Source organism: Bubalus kerabau, chromosome 6 (assembly GCF_029407905.1).
Source record: "Bubalus kerabau isolate K-KA32 ecotype Philippines breed swamp buffalo chromosome 6, PCC_UOA_SB_1v2, whole genome shotgun sequence".
Lineage (NCBI taxonomy): Eukaryota > Metazoa > Chordata > Mammalia > Artiodactyla > Bovidae > Bubalus > Bubalus kerabau.
The window spans coordinates 77,146,797-77,165,267 of record NC_073629.1 but is presented as its reverse complement, the minus strand read 5'-3'; positions in this window follow the sequence as shown (position 1 = coordinate 77,165,267).

Sequence of the window (18,471 nt, the reverse complement as noted above, 5' to 3'; positions counted from 1 at the left end):
TGCAGCCATGGAATTATAAGCCACTTACTCCTTGGAAGGAAAGTTATGACCAACCTAGACAGCATATTCAAAAGCAGAGACATTACTTTGTCAGCAAAGGTCTGTCTAGTCAAGGCTATAGTTTTCCCAGTAGTCATGTATGGTTGTGAGAGTTGGACTATGAAGAAAGCTGAGCACTGAAGAATTGATTCTTTTGAATTGTGGTATTGGAGAAGACTCTTGAGAGTCCCTTGGACTGCAAGGAGATCCAACCAGTCCATTCTGAAGGAGATCAGTCTGGGTGTTCATTGGAAGAACTGATGTTGAAGCTGAAACTCCAATATTTTGGCCACCTGATGCTAAGAACTGACTCATTTGAAAAGACCCTGATGCTGGGAAAGATGGAGGGCAGAAGGAGAAGGGGAGGACAGAGGATGACATGGTTGGATGGCATCACGAACTCAATGGACATGGGTTTGGGTGGACTCTGGGAGTTGGTGATGGACAGGGAGGCCTGGTGTGCTGTGGTTCATGGGATTGCAAAGAATTGGACACAACTGAGTGCCTGAACTGATGATGAACTGATATATTTATATGATTTATTAGCAAACTTTTCCTTTACTCTGTCTGGGACTCATTAAATAATAATATCAGACCTTTTATTATTGTGCCAGAGATTCCAGATTTTCCATTTAATTTTTTCATATTTTCCTGTGTTTCAGATTCAGTTCAGTTCAGTCACCCAGTCGTGTCTGTTTGCGACCCCATGAACTGCAGCACACCAGGCCTCCCTGTCCATCACCAACTCCCAGAGTCCACCCAAACCCATGTCCATTGAGTTGGTGATGCCATCCAACCATCTCATCCTCTGTCCTCCCCTTCTCCTCCTGTCGTCAGTCTTTCCCAGCATCAGGGTCTTTTCAAATGAGTCAGTTCTTTGCATCAGGTGGCCAAAGTACTGGAGTTTCAGCTTCAGCATCAGTCCTTCTAATGAACACCCAGGACTGATCTCCTTTATAATGGACTGGTTGGATGTCTTTGCAGTCCAAGGGACTCTCAAGAGTCCTCTCCAACACTACAGTTCAAAATCATCAATTCTTCTGCTCTAAGCTTTCTTCATAGTCCAACTCTCACATCCATACATGATCACTGGAAAAACCATATCCTTGACTAGAGGGACCTTTGTTGACAAAGTAATGTCTCTGCTTTTGAATATGCTATCTAGGTTGGTCATAACTTTCCTTCCAAGGAGTAAGCAACTTTTAATTTCATGGCTGCCACCACCATCTGCAGTGATTTTGGAGCCCAGAAAAATAAAGTCAGCCACTGTTTCTCCATCTATTTCCCATGAAGTGATGGGCCTGGATGCCATGATCTTAGTTTTCTGAATGTTGAGCTTTAAGACAACTTTTTCACTCTCCTCTTTCACTTTCATCAAGAGGCTCTTTAGTTCTTCTTCATTTTCTGCCATAAGGGTGGTGTCATCTGCATATCTGAGGTTATTGATATTTCTCCTGGCAATCTTGATTCCAGCTTGTGCTTCCTCCAGCCCAGTGTTTCTCATGATGTACTCTGCATAAGTTAAATAAGCAGGGTGACAATATACAGCCTTGACATACTCCTTTTCCTATTTGGAACCAGTCTGTTGTTCCATGTCCAGTTCTAACTGTTGCTTCCTGACCTGCATACAGGTTTCTCACGAGGCAGGTCAGGTAGTCTGGTATTCCCATCTCTTTCAGAATTTTCCACAGTTTATTGTGATCCACACAGTTAAAGGCTTTGGCATAGTCAATAAAGCAGACATAGATGTTTTTCTGGAACTCTCTTGCTTTTACGATGATCCAGCGTGTGTTGGTAATTTGACCCCTGGTTCCTCTGCCTTTTCTAAAACCACCTTGAACATCTGGAAGTTCATGGTTCACATATTGCTGAAGCCTGGCTTGGAGAATTGTGAGCATTACTTTACTAGTGTGTGAGATGAATGCAGTTGTGCGGTAGTTTGAGCATTCTTTGGCATTGGAATGAAAACTTGACCTTTTCCAGTCCTGTGGCCGCTACTGAGTTTTCCAAATTTGCTGACATATTGAGTGCAATACTTTCACAGCATCATTTTTCAAGATTTATAGTCTCTATTGCTCTATTTTCAAGGTCACTAATCTTTCCTTTATCACCTCCATTCTGCTATGGATCCTATCCAGTAAGTTTTAAATTTGTTGTTATATTTTTAGTTCTAAAATTTCCATTTGATGGTTCTTTTCAATTGCTGTTTTATTTCAAGATTTTCGACCATTCCATTTATTTCAAGATATTTGACTTTGTCAGAATATTCTTATAATAGTGCTTTAAGTTTTCATCCGATAATTATAGAATCTTTCTTTTCAGCCTTGGCTTTTATTGATTTTCTTTCCCTCTGAGGGTTTTCTTGGTTATAAGCAAGTAATTTGGGGTTATATGAAACTCTGGGTCTTGTTTATAATCCTATGAAAAATATTGATATTTTTGTTTTTGCTAGCAGTTGCCCACTTTAAGTTAAGACCACAAATTGCAACCAGCTTTCCACTGGTTATGGTTTCAAGGTCAATTCTGTTTTCAAAGGTTTTGTTCTGCAAAGAGTCCTTTTTGTGTGTGTGTACCATTCACAGTGGCCAGTAAAGGACCCAGGCAGCGATCTAAATACTGATTCACTTCTCAGAGTTGTTGGTGTGCTGTTTCAGGTCAAATATGCACATATGCGGGGCTTCCCTGGTAGCTTAGCTGGTAAAGAATCCACCTGCAATGCAGGAGATCCCTGGTTTGCTTCCTGGGTCAGGAAGATCTCCTAGAGAAGGGATAGGCTAGGCTATCTACTCCAGTATTCTTGGGCTTCCTGGTGCCTCAGACAGTAAAAAATCCACTGGCAATTCTGGAGACCTGGGTTCAGTCCCTGGATTGGGAATCCACTGGAGAAGGGAACGGCTACCCACTCTAGTATTCTGGTATGGAGTATCTCCATGGACAGAGGAGCCTGGCCGGCTACAGTCCACGGGGTCACAAAGAGTCAGACTCAATTGAGCAGCTAAGCACAGCACAACACATACATATGCAGCTAGGGTGGAGCATTGTAGTTCATAAAGAATTTATGGTGTCACTTTCCCACAATCTCTAGTCTGCAATATTTCCTGTACTTACCTATTTCCTAGGACTCCCCTTTTTTGGTCCTCTGGCCAGAAATATCTCTTTGTTTACTCCACTCTCATACTTCCTGAGACTCTATCTTCATTTGGTGCAAAGCAGCAAGAAGACAAAGGTGGGTGGATGGGAAAGAATTGCTTTACCCTCTTTGGATGACAGATCATCTACAGGAGAGGGAAGTTCCCCTCACTTAGAATTTTAGACTCCCATACCTTTCATTGCCACCTTTGCCATGGTCTCTGAGCCACCATTGGAGCCTAGCCCCAGAGGGGCTAGTACACTAGAGAATGGAGGAAAAGGAAGAAAAATAGAGCTCTTGCTCTCTCTCTGAGTGTTAGGGCACACCTTTCCTGCTCCTTGAGCCAGAATTGCAGAAATTCTCTTCGCACTCATCTGTTCTTGACCAAATTCTATTTCTAGATTTTGGGCTAAGGCCAGGGGATGCCAGAGTAAAATGAAAGTTAAAATTCAGTGTCAGTTTAGTGGTACTCTGATTTCTAGTTTTTCTTTCCCACTCTGTGTTTTAATTCTGAGTCCTCAAGTAGCTCTGCCCTATGCATTCTGTTCAGGTTTAATAGCTGTATTTGGTGCAATAGTGAATTATTAATAAATAATTGGTTGGTTAATTGTGGTTGAGAGGTTATCATAGCTTCTCAGCTTAGGAATTTTTCAATGAAATATATTTTGGAAATAATCTGTTTTCTTTTATTAGGGGAAGTTTAATATCTCTCTTGTAAAAGTCTTCTAGATATTAAACTGATTGTCCTTTGTTATCATGAAAGAAATAATATTCTTCACATTATTGTTTACTCCACAAAGTATTTGCTAAAGGTTTAGTATGTTACTGATTTTCAAAAAAAGATTGTTTTATGTGTCTCTTTATTCTGAATAGGTTGTAATATATTTGTTAATGTGTTTCATTCAAAATGAAACAAAAGCCTAAGTATGTCTGAAGAAACAATCAAAATGTTATACCATATAAAATCAACCACATAGCATAAAATATTCTAGCAATCAATAATAATCAAATAATTTCAACCATTTCAATCACATTTGTTCTTTAAAAATTTATGATGCAATAAATGAAATTTTCTTTTTTACTATAATGGCTTCCCTTTTCCTTAAAATATTGGGTTCATTCTTATACCTTAAAAGTAAATTTAAAATGAAATTCTTGTGTAAGTGGACATAGGAGTAAAGAACATTATTTAGTCTTTTATTAGGTGAAGGAATTTATAACTAGAAACTGCTACTCAGGACACATGTTAACCATTGAGTATAGATGGGGAAAAGTGTTTATTTGCATCAAAATTACCAAAACTCTAATTTATTTCTGGGTTGTTCCTTTATAAAATATATATAAGTTGCAGTTTACTTACTCCTTGGAAGAAAAGTTATGACCAGCCTAGACAGGACAGCATATTAAAAAGCAGAGACATTACTTTGCCAACAAAGTTCTGTCTAGTCAAGGCTATGGTTTTTCCAGTGATCATGTATGGATGTGAGAGTTGGATTGTAAAGAAAGCTGAGTGCCAAAGAATTGATGCTTTTGAACTATGGTATTGGACAAGACTCTTGAGAGTCCCTTGGACTGCGGGAGATCCAACAAGTCCATCCTAAAGGAAATCAGTCCTGAATATTTATTGGAAGTACTGATGTTGAAGCTGAAACTCCAATACTTTGGCCACCTGATGCGAAGAACTGACTCATTTGAAAAGAGTGTGATGCCGGGAAAGATTGAAGGCAGGAGGAGAAGGGGACGACAGAGGATGAGATGGTTGGACGGCATCACCGACTCAATGGACATGAGTTTGAGCAGGCTCTGGGAGTTGGTGGTGGACAGGGAAGCCTGGCATGCTGCAGTCCATGGGGTTGCAAAGAGTGGACATGACTGAGCAACTGAACTGACCTGAAGTTGCAGTTACAAGCAATTGTAAGGTCATTGTGTTGTAGCTAGTACTTTAAAGCTTGTGAACATTTAATATTGTTCCATCTTAACTGCATATCAGAGACTTTAGACTTAACTGAAATTTAGTCCTTACAAGGAATTCTAAAACCAGGAAACTTGGTGTCATGAACACTGTAAAATGAGCTATTGGACTCTGAGAATCAGGCTGGGCAAGAATGAGTCTAGTTTATCTACCTTCTCTTGTCATCATCATGAGATTAATTAGGTTGGATGCCTACTTCCTAAAATCCTAAACTTTTAGTAGGCATTCATTTCCTAGGGACCGTGATGCTTTTAATCATAGCCTTAGTGTTAACATTAATTCTAAGATTCTGCAGGAGTACCTATCAGGAAATGACAAACTTTTTTTTAGACTACATATTTTTCACTCTTTCATAAGTAATCTTTCCTGTTGAAGCTTTCATATATTGCTTCAGGAAATATTTACTGACTGCTTATTGTGTTCTGGGACTTTGCTAGATATTGCTAAATTAGTCAGTAAAACATAGTTTGAGTCAGGCTTATTTAAAATCTAGCAGCAAATAGAAGCCAATAATATAAAGTTTAACTTGTGTTGTGATAGAAGTATATCGCTTAGGAGTATAGAAGAACATCTAACTCAAAGAAGGCCTAGGATAATACTCAAGACCAAGAACAAATCAGCCAAGTGAAGGGATGATTGAAACTCACTTTGACTTGTGACTAACTTAGCCTGAGATCTCCTGACACCTGTAGTTTGTAAATAGTGATGCTTTATGATTCTAATTCAATGTTATTTTGTACCTCTTAAAGAATGAGTGCCAGAAACGTTTACATACTTTTTTCCTACACTAACTGATGACACAGACCTTATTAATATATAATCATGATCAGATACAAATGAATAAAACAGTGATTGATCATAAAGAAATGTTATAATAACCAATTACTAATAAATAATTTTATATGTGTACAGCCTACTAAATCAAGTTTTTTATAATAATTCTTGATGAAATCTGTCAGTAGCTTTCGTTTACTGTTTTCTCAGCTGACAGTGGATTCATGGATCTATTTGCTTGTCTTGCAGTTTCGTTTCTAGAGCCCTTCCATTCTTTTCTGTCCTTTATGATAAGGGTTAAGAAATGTTCTTGTGAAACGTCAGTCCCATTTTTGTTAGGTTCTTTACCTAGTTTATCCTCAGTTTTCCAGAAAAATCACTGCTTTCGAGGATAGTATATTTTCATTTAATGTCTCTGATACCTTATTCTCAGGTATCTTTTGCTTTCTTTTCTCCTCTTATCACTGGAAGTTTCATTTCTGAGTTTATTCCTTCCAGTTAGTATCTTGATATTTTCCTGCAGCATAGTAAGATAAAAGCAAATAATCTTGTTTGGCTGGAAAAGATGAATGATTGAATAAAATGAAAGAAAAATATAGAATTCAAAGCCTTCAGGAGAGGAAGATCATGGCTTAAAGGTAATGGTGGCAATGAATATTTCTGTCTTCATGGACAGAAAGGCTTTGAGAGGTCAAAATAATTTATTTCCAGGTTATTTTCAAGTGAACTCCAGACCAAAGGGAGAGTGACGGCACATGGGGACCAAGATACTTCGACAGAAAACCTGTACGGATATTACAAAATTTAAAACTATGTGAGCTTCTACTAAGTGGAGTGCTTCAGTTCAGTTCAGTCTCTCAGTTGTGTCCAACTCTTTGCAACCCCATGGACTGCAGCACTTCCCTGTCCATCACCAACTCCTGGAGCTTACTCAAACTCATGTCTATCGAGTTGGTGATGCCATAAACCATGTCATCCTCTGTCATCCCCTTCTCCTCCCACCTTCAATCTTTCCCAGAATCATGGTCTTTTCCAATGAGTCATTTCTTTGTATCAGGTGGCCAAAGTATTGGAGTTTCAGCTTCAGCATCAGTCCTTCCAATGAATATTCAGGACTGACTTCCTTTAGGATTGACTGGTTTGGTCTCCTTTCAGTCCAAGGGAATCTTAAGAGTCTTCTCCAACATCACAGTTCAAAAGCATCAATTCTTCGGTTCTCAGCTTTCTTTATAGTCCAACTCTCACATCCATACATGACTACTGGAAAAACCACAGCTTTGACTAGATGGACGTTTTTTGGCAAAGTAATGTCTCTGATTTTTAAATGCTATGGACTGAGTCAAGTCACTATATAGAGCTGAATTTTTGTTGTTTTTATTACTATGATACCTTGTATTAGTGTAAAACAATAAGTAAGAGTACCCTATGATTAATAGCCTAAGACAAAAAAATGAGACAGCTAGCCTTTCACTTAAAGCAATTTCTAGTCTGTTATTACTCAGTTGCTTAGTTTCAAGATTTTATTACCTCTTTAAATCATAATTAATATAGATAATTTGATACATTACTGCTTCCTAATCACTGCTTATTCAAGCACTCAATATTTTATAATCCAATTTTATATTACTATCATATTTGTTTTATAAATGGAAAGAATTAGTTTTTCTGTTTTTGTGAGAGAATTCTCATTATGGGAGTTGAATAATGCAACACCGAGTTAAGCCAAAGAATTAAAGTCATAGTATATATTGATATTAAGAAATGTACACATTTTTGAAGATCTTAATGATGGAAAAATTGAAGAAGCACGATACTGGATGCTTGGGGCTGGTGCACTGGGACGACCCAGAGGGATGGAATGGGGAGGGAGGAGGGAGGAGGGTTCAGGATGGGGAACACATGTATACCTGTGGCGAATTCATTTGGATATTTGGCAAAAATAATACAATTATGTAAAGTTTAAAAATAAAATAAAATTAAAAAATAAAAAAAAATGCATCTGCCAAGCAAAAAAAAAAAATGATTTTAACATTTATAAATTCAATATCCTGGAGTATGTTTTATGTTTGAAAATTGCTTAAAATTTTCATTACAAGGTTTTAAGGGCATTTTCTAATTTGATTGTATAAAATAGAGCAAGGATAACCCAGAGATTTACAACTTCTCAGTACATTACATTGACTTAGTTCAATTCAAAATGCATAGCTCTAAAAAGAGTATGTGAAGATTCAGTACCTGCCTTTCAAAGAGTTTACACTTTTCAAAAACAAGGATAATTGCAATACCATTTCATGATAGGTGCTTTAATCAGGGCATGCACAGTGTGCTATTGGTGCACATAAGAGACACTTAAGCTTATCTTGAATATGATGTCTTCCCTAGGAATAGCTTCCTGCCTTATGAAATATAACACAGTTTGGGGGAGTCTTGAATACATACTCTGTAGAAGCTGCAATAATAGTAAGAAATGACTGATGTACCCTGGGATAAGAGTGCCTACATTGGAAGGCTGGGTAACTTGGAAAACACTGGTAGATGCCTTTATGCCAAAGAAGTAAATCAAAGATTGGAGACTTTGATTACAGTTGAGGGACTGCAATGCTAACAACTTAGTGATTTAGCATCTCTGCAATGTTCCTATTGAGATAGGATTTCTTGTGGAGTTTGTGGGCTATGTGTCCATGTCTCCCCTTCACCTTTCCTCCCACCACATCAGTCACCAAAAGACAGGGGAAAGTGAATCTGGGACAACCAAGTGGGAGTAAACCCTAAGAAAGAGTAGAGATGATGTATCAAACAGCTAAGTTTTGCTTAAGCTGCAGAATGCTTGTAGTTCATTTTACATGTGCTTGATGTAGAGGGACTGCCCACATACAGGGAAAAGAGTTTTGTAGAAAAAGGTAGAGCTCCTGCCACCTCACTGGGTGTCTGAGAATGGCATTGAAAAGTGTCCAGCATGATGTGCTCTCAGTTGGCCTGGAATTCTCGGCAGGGTGGACTTGTGTGTTTGGAAGGTTGTACCATGGCCCAGCTCTAATCAAGTGTTAGGTAAAGTTGAATAGAGAGACCTGGGCTTCAAAGGACCAGAGTGGAGACATTTTTTTCCATTTCATTTTTTCATGAGGTTTTGTTTCTTGCATGGATTTTTCCTAAAACCAGGAGGTTTTGATTCCCCAGTAACAAAGTCAACTTCCTGGAAATAATGCTATTGTGCATCTTGAAAAATATGATTCTGAAAGTGTTGGGTAGTTGTTGTTGGTGGTAAGGATGGCATTGTGGAATATCCCAGATGCAGAACATTCAATCATGTTATTGGAGAGGTTAACAAATTTTATGGTGGCACACATTTAGTTTGGCTTGGTGCTAACAGGAAGGTGAAACTTCACTTTAATATATACCATAAAATCTTTTCTATTTTTGTACCTTAAACTTGAATGAAAATTATTGTAATTGCAAATAAGCACATGATAAAATAAACCACACAAGAAGTACAGAATAATTCTAGAGTCAGGGAGATTGCTAATGAGTTAGAGAAAGTTTCTTTAAGAAAGTGAATGAGCTCTTTCTTGAAGGAGGTTATAGGTACAGATTGGTGCCTATGTTATAACTTGTACTGGACAACTCATTTAAGCTTTTCAAAGGATTTTCACATGTATCATCCCACATTATCCAGACAAAAATTCTGTAACAGTTATACCAGTTGGACTAAAAACCTAAGCCATAAAGAAGTCAGGTATTATCTAAGGACATATTTTGTTACTGAATATCTGAGACTTGGACCCAAACCCCCTTTGTTCTGATCTGTTTTATTTCCATAGGATTTAGTCTCTTTCTTATTGTATCCCTCATTATTTAAGTAACGAATAGAATCCTGTGTATTCTGATATTTTTACTGACTGTTAAAAGTTCAAAAGTACTAGGACAATAAACTGAGAAAATAGTTAAAAGTGAGTAGTTATTAAAGAAAAACTGATATTTCTGAATTAGTCCCTAGAAGTTTGGAAAAATGAATCATCATCAAGGATCAGGTCAACTTGAGCAGGTAAAGTACATTAATAGTGACCTTTCAACCTTTCAAAGTTCTGCTCATGAGACTTCATATAGACAACTTTTTGTTTTGATTAGTAGTGTAAGTGATATGTCAAAGTTTTGTCCCCCACTCTTTTTGCCATGTTTGCCTTGGAAATGGAACTGGGAGTACTATTCTTGTTCTAGTTCTCATTACTAAGGCCAGGAAATGTTAGAGAGGTGTTGAGTTGTTAGCGTTAGCTCTAGCTTTCTCAAAATGGAGGGAGCTTGGCTCACCACTAATTCTTCCTTGTGGTTATTACCACTGACAAGTTACTACTCATGAGCTGGTTAAGAATGACTTATGTGCTCAGCAGAGTACTGTCACATGCCACACATTATCATCATTCTGATTTTTTTTGTCTGTAGGATTTGAAACTCTGAAATCTGTCTTTCATCACAGCTTAATTTTCCTCCCTCCCTCCCCTACCTTCCAACATTTTTGCTTCTCTTGGGCTTTTACTTCATCGTTGTCTTTTGACTTTGCTCTGGATATTTTAATAGATAACAAGGCTCCTGCTTTTGGAAAATAAAGGAAAAAGATAAAATTTTGGCTCTCAAGAAGCTCACAGACTAGTAGGATAGGCAAAAAAGGAGCCAGATAATGACAAAACCATGTGACAACTTTAGTCAGACATTTATATTACTTTTATATTGCTATGCAACAAATTCATTCCAATTCCAAGGAAAGGCAATGCCAAAGAATGTTCAAACTACTGTACAATTGCACTCGTCTCACATGCCAGCAAGATTATTCTCAAAATCTTCCAAGCTAGGCTTCAGTAGAACTTGCAGATGTACAAACTGGGTTTAGAAAAGGCAGAGGAATCAGAGATCAAGTTGCCAACATATGCTAGATCGTAGAAAAATAAGGTAATTCCAAAAAAACATTTACTTTCCCTTCATTGAGTATGACAACATCTTTGCCTGTGTGGATAACAGCAAACTGTGGAATATTCTTAATGAGATAGGAATACCAGACCATATTACCTGCCTCCTGAGAAACCTGATGCAACACAAGAAGCAACAGTTAGAACTGGACATGGGACAACGGACTGGTTCCAAATTGGGAAAGAAATACTTCAAGGCTGTATATTGTTAGCCTGCTTATTTAACTTGTATGTAGAGTACATCATGAGAAATGTCAGGTTGGATGAATTACAGGCTGGAATCAAGATTGCCAGGAGAAATATCAACAACCTCAGATTCACAGATGGTACCATTTTAATGGCAGAAAGTAAAGAGAAACTAAAGAGCCTCTTGATGAAGGTAAAAGAGGAAAGTGAAAACGCTGGCTTAAAACTCAACATTAAAAAAATGAAGATCATGGCATCCTGTCCTATCACTTCATGGCAAATAGATGGGATAAATGTGGAAACAGTGTTAGATTTCATTTTCTTGGGCTCCAAAATCAATGCGGACAGTGACTGCAGCCATGAAGTTAAAATACACTTGCTCCTTGGAAAAATAGCTGTGATAAACTTAGGCAGTGTATTGAAAAGCAGGACATCACTTTGCTGACAAAGGTCCATCTAGTCAAAGCTGTGGTTTTTCCACTAGTCCTGTATGGATGTTCTTTGCTACTGTAACTTGGAGGCCACCTTTACTTTCTTATAAGGAGGGCCTCTCCATAGGGAGCCCACAGCATGCCAGTGTTATCTGGCTTTATCAGAGTAAGCAGGTGAGAGTACAAGAGTGCCAACAAGATAGCAGTCAGATTTTTTGTAATTTAATCTTGGAAGTGACATTTATCACTGTTGTCCTGTTCTGTTTGTTAGAAGCAAGTCACTAGGTTGAGCCCATACTTGAGGGAAGAGATTAGCCAAAGACAGGAGGTAGAGATCATTGGGGGGCCATTTCAGAAATTGCCGAAAATACGTGGAATAAAATGTCTGTCAAAAAGTCCATAAATTTCTTCTTGTAGGTGATGAGTATATTTTTCAGGCCAGAAAGTGACTTAGAATTATTATTATTATTTTTTCTTTTTCTTTTATTTTTTTTTCAATTTTATTTTATTTTTAGACTTTACATAACTGTATTAGTTTTGCCAAATATCCAAATGAATCCGCCACAGGTATACATGTGTTCCCCATCCTGAACCCTCCTCCCTCCTCCCTCCCCATTCCATCCCTCTGGGTCGTCCCAGTGCACCAGCCCCAAGCATCCAGTATCGTGCATCGAACCTGGACTGGCAACTCATTTCATACATGATATTTTACATGTTTCAATGCCATTCTCCCAAATCTTCCCACCCTCTCCCTCTCTCACAGAGTCCATAAGACTGTTCTATACATCAGTGTCTCTTTTGCTGTCTCATACACAGGGTTATTGTTACCATCTTTCTAAATTCCATATATATGCGTTAGTATACTGTATTGGTGTTTTTCTTTCTGGCTTACTTCACTCGGTATAATAGGCTCCAGTTTCATCCACCTCATTAGAACTGATTCAAATGTATTCTTTTTAATGGCTGAATAATACTCCCTTGTGTATATGTACCACAGCATTCTTATCCATTCATCTGCTGATGGGCATCTAGGTTGCTTCCATGTCCTGGCTATTATAAACAGTGCTGCGATGAACATTGGGGTACTCGTGTCTCTTTCCCTTCTGTTTTCCTCAGTGTGTATGCCCAGCAGTGGGATTGCTGGATCATAAGGCAGGTCTATTTCCAGTTTTTTAAGGAATCTCCACACTGTTCTCCATAGTGGCTGTACTAGTTTGCATTCCCACCAACAGTGTAAGAGGGTTCCCTTTTCTCCACACCCTCTCCAGCATTTATTACTTGTAGACTTTTGGATCGCAGCCATTCTGACTGGTGTGAAATGGTACCTCATAGTGGTTTTGATTTGCATTTCTCTGATAATGAGTGATGTTGAGCATCTTTTCATGTGTTTGTTAGCCATCTGTATGTCTTCTTTGGAGAAATGTCTATTTAGTTCTTTGGCCCATTTTTTGATTGGGTCATTTATTTTTCTGGAGTTGAGCTGTAGGAGTTGCTTGTATATTCTCGAGATTAGTTGTTTGTCAGTTGCTTCATTTGCTATTATCTTCTCCCATTCTGAAGGCTGTCTTTTCACCTTGCTTATAGTTTCCTTTGTTGTGCAGAAGCTTTTAAGGTTAATTAGGTCCCATTTGTTTATTTTTGCTTTTATTTCCAATATTCTGGGAGGTGGGTCATAGAGGATCCTGCTGTGATGTATGTCAGAGAGTGTTTTGCCTATGTTCTCCTCTAGGAGTTTTATAGTTTCTGGTCTTACGTTTAGATCTTTAATCCATTTTGAGTTTATTTTTGTGTATGGTGTTAGAAAGTGTTCTAGTTTCATTCTTTTACAAGTGGTTGACCAGAGTTCCCAGCACCACTTGTTAAAGAGATTGTCTTTAATCCATTGTATATTCTTGCCTCCTTTGTCAAAGATAAGGTGTCCATATGTGCGTTGATTTATCTCTGGGCTTTCTATTTTGTTCCATTGATCTATATTTCTGTCTTTGTGCCAGTACCATACTGTCTTGATAACTATGGCTTTGTAGTAGAGCCTGAAGTCAGGTAGGTTGATCCCTCCAGTTCCATTCTTCTTTCTCAAGATAGCTTTGGCTATTCGAGGTTTTTTGTTTTTCCATACAAATTGTGAAATTATTTGTTCTAGCTCTGTGAAGAATGCTGTTGGTAGCTTGATAGGGATTGCATTGAATCTATAGATTGCTTTGGGTAGTATACTCATTTTCACTAAATTGATTCTTCCAATCCATGAACATGGTATATTTCTCCATCTGTTAGTGTCCTCTTTGATTTCTTTCACCAGTGTTTTATAGTTTTCTATATATAGGTCTTTAGATTCTTTAGGTAGATATATTCCTAAGTATTTTATTCTTTCCGTTGCAATGGTGAATGGAATTGTTTCCTTAATTTCTCTTTCTGTTTTCTCATTATTAGTGTATAGGAATGCAAGGGATTTCTGTGTGTTGATTTTATATCCTGCAACTTTACTATAATCATTGATTAGTTCTCGTAATTTTCTAGTGGAGTCTTTAGGGTTTTCTATGTAGAGGATCATGTCATCTGCAAACAGTGAGAGCTTTACTTCTTCTTTTCCAATTTGGATTCCTTTTATTTCTTTTTCTGCTCTGATTGCTGTGGCCAAAACTTCCAAAACTATGTTGAATAGTAATGGTGAAAGTGGGCACCCTTGTCTTGTTCCTGACTTTAGAGGAAATGCTTTCAATTTTTCACCATTGAGGATAATGTTTGCTGTGGGTTTGTCATATATAGCTTTGATTATGTTGAGGTATGTTCCTTCTATTCCTGCTTTCTGGAGAGTTTTTATCATAAATGGATGTTGAATTTTGTCACAGGCTTTCTCTGCATCTATTGAGATAATCATATGGTTTTTATTTTTCAATTTGTTAATGTGGTGTATTACATTGATTGATTTGTGGATATTGAAGAATCCTTGCATCCCTGGGATAAAGCCCACTTGGTCATGGTGTATGATCTTTTTAATGTGTTGTTGGATTCTGATTGCTAGAATTTTGTTAAGGATTTTTGCATCTATGTTCATCAGTGATATTGGCCTGTAGTTTTCTTTTTTTGTGGGATCTTTGTCAGGTTTTGGTATTAGGGTGATGGTGGCCTCATAGAATGAGTTTGGAAGTTTACCATCCTCTGCAATTTTCTGGAAGAGTTTGAGCAGGATAGGTGTTAGCTCTTCTCTAAATTTTTGGTAGAATTCAGCTGTGAAGCCGTCTGGACCTGGGCTTTTGTTTGCCGGAAGATTTCTGATTACAGTTTCAATTTCCGTGCTTGTGATGGGTCTGTTAAGATTTTCTATTTCTTCCTGGTCGAGTTTTGGAAAGTTGTACTTTTCTAAGAATTTGTCCATTTCTTCCTCGTTGTCCATTTTATTGGCATATAATTGTTGATAGTAGTCTCTTATGATCCTTTGTATTTCTGTGTTGTCTGTTGTGATCTCTCCATTTTCATTTCTAATTTTGTTGATTTGATTTTTCTCCCTTTGTTTCTTGATGAGTCTGGCTAATGGTTTGTCAATTTTATTTATCCTTCCAAAGAACCAGCTTTTGGTTTTGTTGATTTTTGCTATGGTCTCTTTTGTTTCTTTTGCATTTATTTCTGCTCTAATTTTTAAGATTTCTTTCCTTCTACTAACCCTGGGGTTCTTCATTTCTTCCTTTTCTAGTTGCTTTAGGTGTAGAGTTAGGTTATTTATTTGACTTTTTTCTTGTTTCTTGAGGTGTGCCTGTATTGCTATGAACTTTCCCCTTAGGACTGCTTTTACCGTGTCCCACAGGTTTTGGGTTGTTGTGTTTTCATTTTCATTCGTTTCTATGCAAATTTTGATTTCTTTTTTGATTTCTTCTGTGATTTGTTGGTTATTCAGCAGCGTGTTGTTCAGCCTCCATATGTTGGATTTTTTAATAGTTTTTCTCCTGTAATTGAGATCTAATCTTACTGCATTGTGGTCAGAAAAGATGCTTGGAATGATTTCTATTTTTTTGAATTTACCAAGGCTAGCTTTATGGCCCAGGATGTGATCTATCCTGGAGAAGGTTCCATGTGCGCTTGAGAAGAAGGTGAAATTCATTGTTTTGGGATGAAATGTCCTATAGATATCAATTAGGTCTAACTGGTCTATTGTATCGTTTAAAGTTTGTGTTTCCTTGTTAATTTTCTGTTTAGTTGATCTATCCATAGGTGTGAGTGGGGTATTAAAGTCTCCCACTATTATTGTGTTATTGTTAATTTCTTCTTTCATACTTGTTAGCATTTGTCTTACATACTGCGGTGCTCCCGTGTTGGGTGCATATATATTTATAATTGTTATATCTTCTTCTTGGATTGATCCTTTGATCATTATGTAGTGACCATCTTTGTCTCTTTTCACAGTCTTTGTTTTAAAGTCTATTTTATCCGATATGAGTATTGCTACTCCTGCTTTCTTTTGGTCCCTATTTGCATGGAAAATCTTTTTCCAGCCCTTCACTTTCAGTCTGTATGTGTCCCCTGTTTTGAGGTGGGTCTCTTGTAGACAACATATGCAGGGGTCTTGTTTTTGTATCCATTCAGCCAGTCTTTGTCTTTTGGTTGGGGCATTCAACCCATTTACGTTTAAGGTAATTACTGATAAGTATGACCCCGTTGCCATTTACTTTATTGTTTTGGGTTCAAATTTATACACAATTTTTGTGTTTCCTGTCTAGAGAATATCCTTTAGTATTTGTTGGAGAGCTGGTTTGGTGGTGCAGAATTCTCTCAGCTTTTGCTTGTCTGAAAAGCTTTTGATTTCTCCTTCATACTTGAATGAGATCCTTGCTGGGTACAATAATCTAGGCTGTAGGTTATTTTCTTTCATCATTTTAAGTATGTCTTGCCATTCCCTCCTGGCTTGAAGAGTTTCTATTGAAAGATCAGCTGTTATCCGTATGGGTATTCCCTTGTCTGTTATTTGTTGTTTTTCCCTTGCTGCTTTTAATATTTGTTCTTTGTGTTTGATCTTTGTTAATTTGATTACTATGTGTCTTGGGGTGTTTCGCCTTGGGTTTATCCTGTTTGGGACTCTCTGGGTTTCTTGGACTTGGGTGATTATTTCCTTCCCCATTTTAGGGAAGTTTTCAACTATTATCTCCTCAAGTATTTTCTCATGGTCTTTCTTTTTGTCTTCTTCTTCTGGGACCCCTATGATTCGAATGTTGTAGCGTTTAATATTGAAGAAATACAGCTCCATCCACCAGAACATCGACACAAGCTTCCCTAACCAGGAAACCTTGACAAGCCACCTGTACAAACCCACACACAGCGAGGAAACGCCACAATAAAGAGAACTCCACAAACTGCCAGAATACAGAAAGGACACCCCAAACTCAGCAATTTAAACAAGACGAAGAGACAGAGGAATACCCAGCAGATAAAGGAACAGGATAAATGCCCACCAAACCAAACAAAAGAGGAAGAGATAGGGAATCTACCTGATAAAGAATTCCGAATAATGATAGTGAAATTGATCCAAAATCTTGAAATTAAAATGGAATCACAGATAAATAGCCTGGAGGCAAGGATTGAGAAGATGCAAGAAAGGTTTAACAAGGACTTAGAAGAAATAAAAAAGAGTCAATATATAATGAATAATGCAATAAGTGAAATTAAAAACACTCTGGAGGCAACAAATAGTAGAATAACAGAGGCAGAAGATAGGATTAGTGAATTAGAAGATAGAATGGTAGAAATAAATGAATCAGAGAGGATAAAAGAAAAACGAATTAAAAGAAATGAGGACAATCTCAGAGACTTAGAATTAATGATTGAATTAGCAAGTTATCTCACTTCTGTTTAGGTTCAGAGTGTTCTAGATTGGATGCAGCTGAAAGGGCTAAAAATACTGGAGCATGTTGAGGTGACAAACATTTATTAAAAGGCTATGTGCAAAAAATTGTGTTGGGTACCTTCATACTTTTGTTTAATCTTCAAAAAGTGTTGCATGGAAAAGAGTTAGTCTAGAGGGTAGAGCTTCTGTATGGGTTGTGCCCTGCCCAACTCTCAGGTCACTACCCATAGTGTGAGCAGCATGTGTTGGGATTGTGCACATAGTGGATGGATGATTTTAGTGGTTACATCCTTGTGCCTGGAGCGAGCACTTCCTTACTAGTGATGTTATTTTGTCAAATTAATTAAGGTCTCTAAATCTTAGTTTCATCATCTCCAAAATAAGGAATTATTAAATTTCAGGATTGCTATGAGGATTACATGAGAACATCATCACCATTATCATCAATTATGCAGTGCTTACTAACATTCGGACACTCTTCTCAGCATTTTGAATATACTGACTTTCACAGTAACCACATAATGAAGGTGTTTTTATGGCTCATTTTTACCAAAGAGGAAACTAAGTCATGGAAAGGTTAGGAAATTTGCCTAAGGTCACAGAGCTGGGAAAAGTCCAACACTTTAGTCTGTGTTTTTGATGTCATCTTTCATGCAGACGTGGGCACAATAAAGGAGTGAAATGGTATGGACCTAACAGAAGCAGAAGATATTAAGAAGAGGTGGCAACAATACACAGAAGAACTATACAAAAAAGATCTTCATGACCCAGATAACCACAATGGAGTGATCACTCACATAGAGCCAGATATCCTGGAATGCAAAGTCAAGTGGGCCTTAGGAAGCATCACTACGAACAAAGCTAGTGGAGGTAATGGAATTCCAGTTGAACTATTTCAAATCCTAAAAGATGATGCTGTTAAAGTGCTGGACTCAATATTCCAGCAAATATGGAAAACTCAGCAGTGGCCGCAGGACTGGAAAAGGTCAGTTTTCCTTCCAGTCCCAAAGAAAGGCAAGGCCAAAGAATGTTCAAACTACTGCACAATTGCACTCATCTCACACGCTAGCAAAGTAATGCTCAAAATTCTCCAAGCCAAGCTTCAACAGTATGTGAACTGTGAACTTTGAAATGCTCAAGCTGGTTTTAGA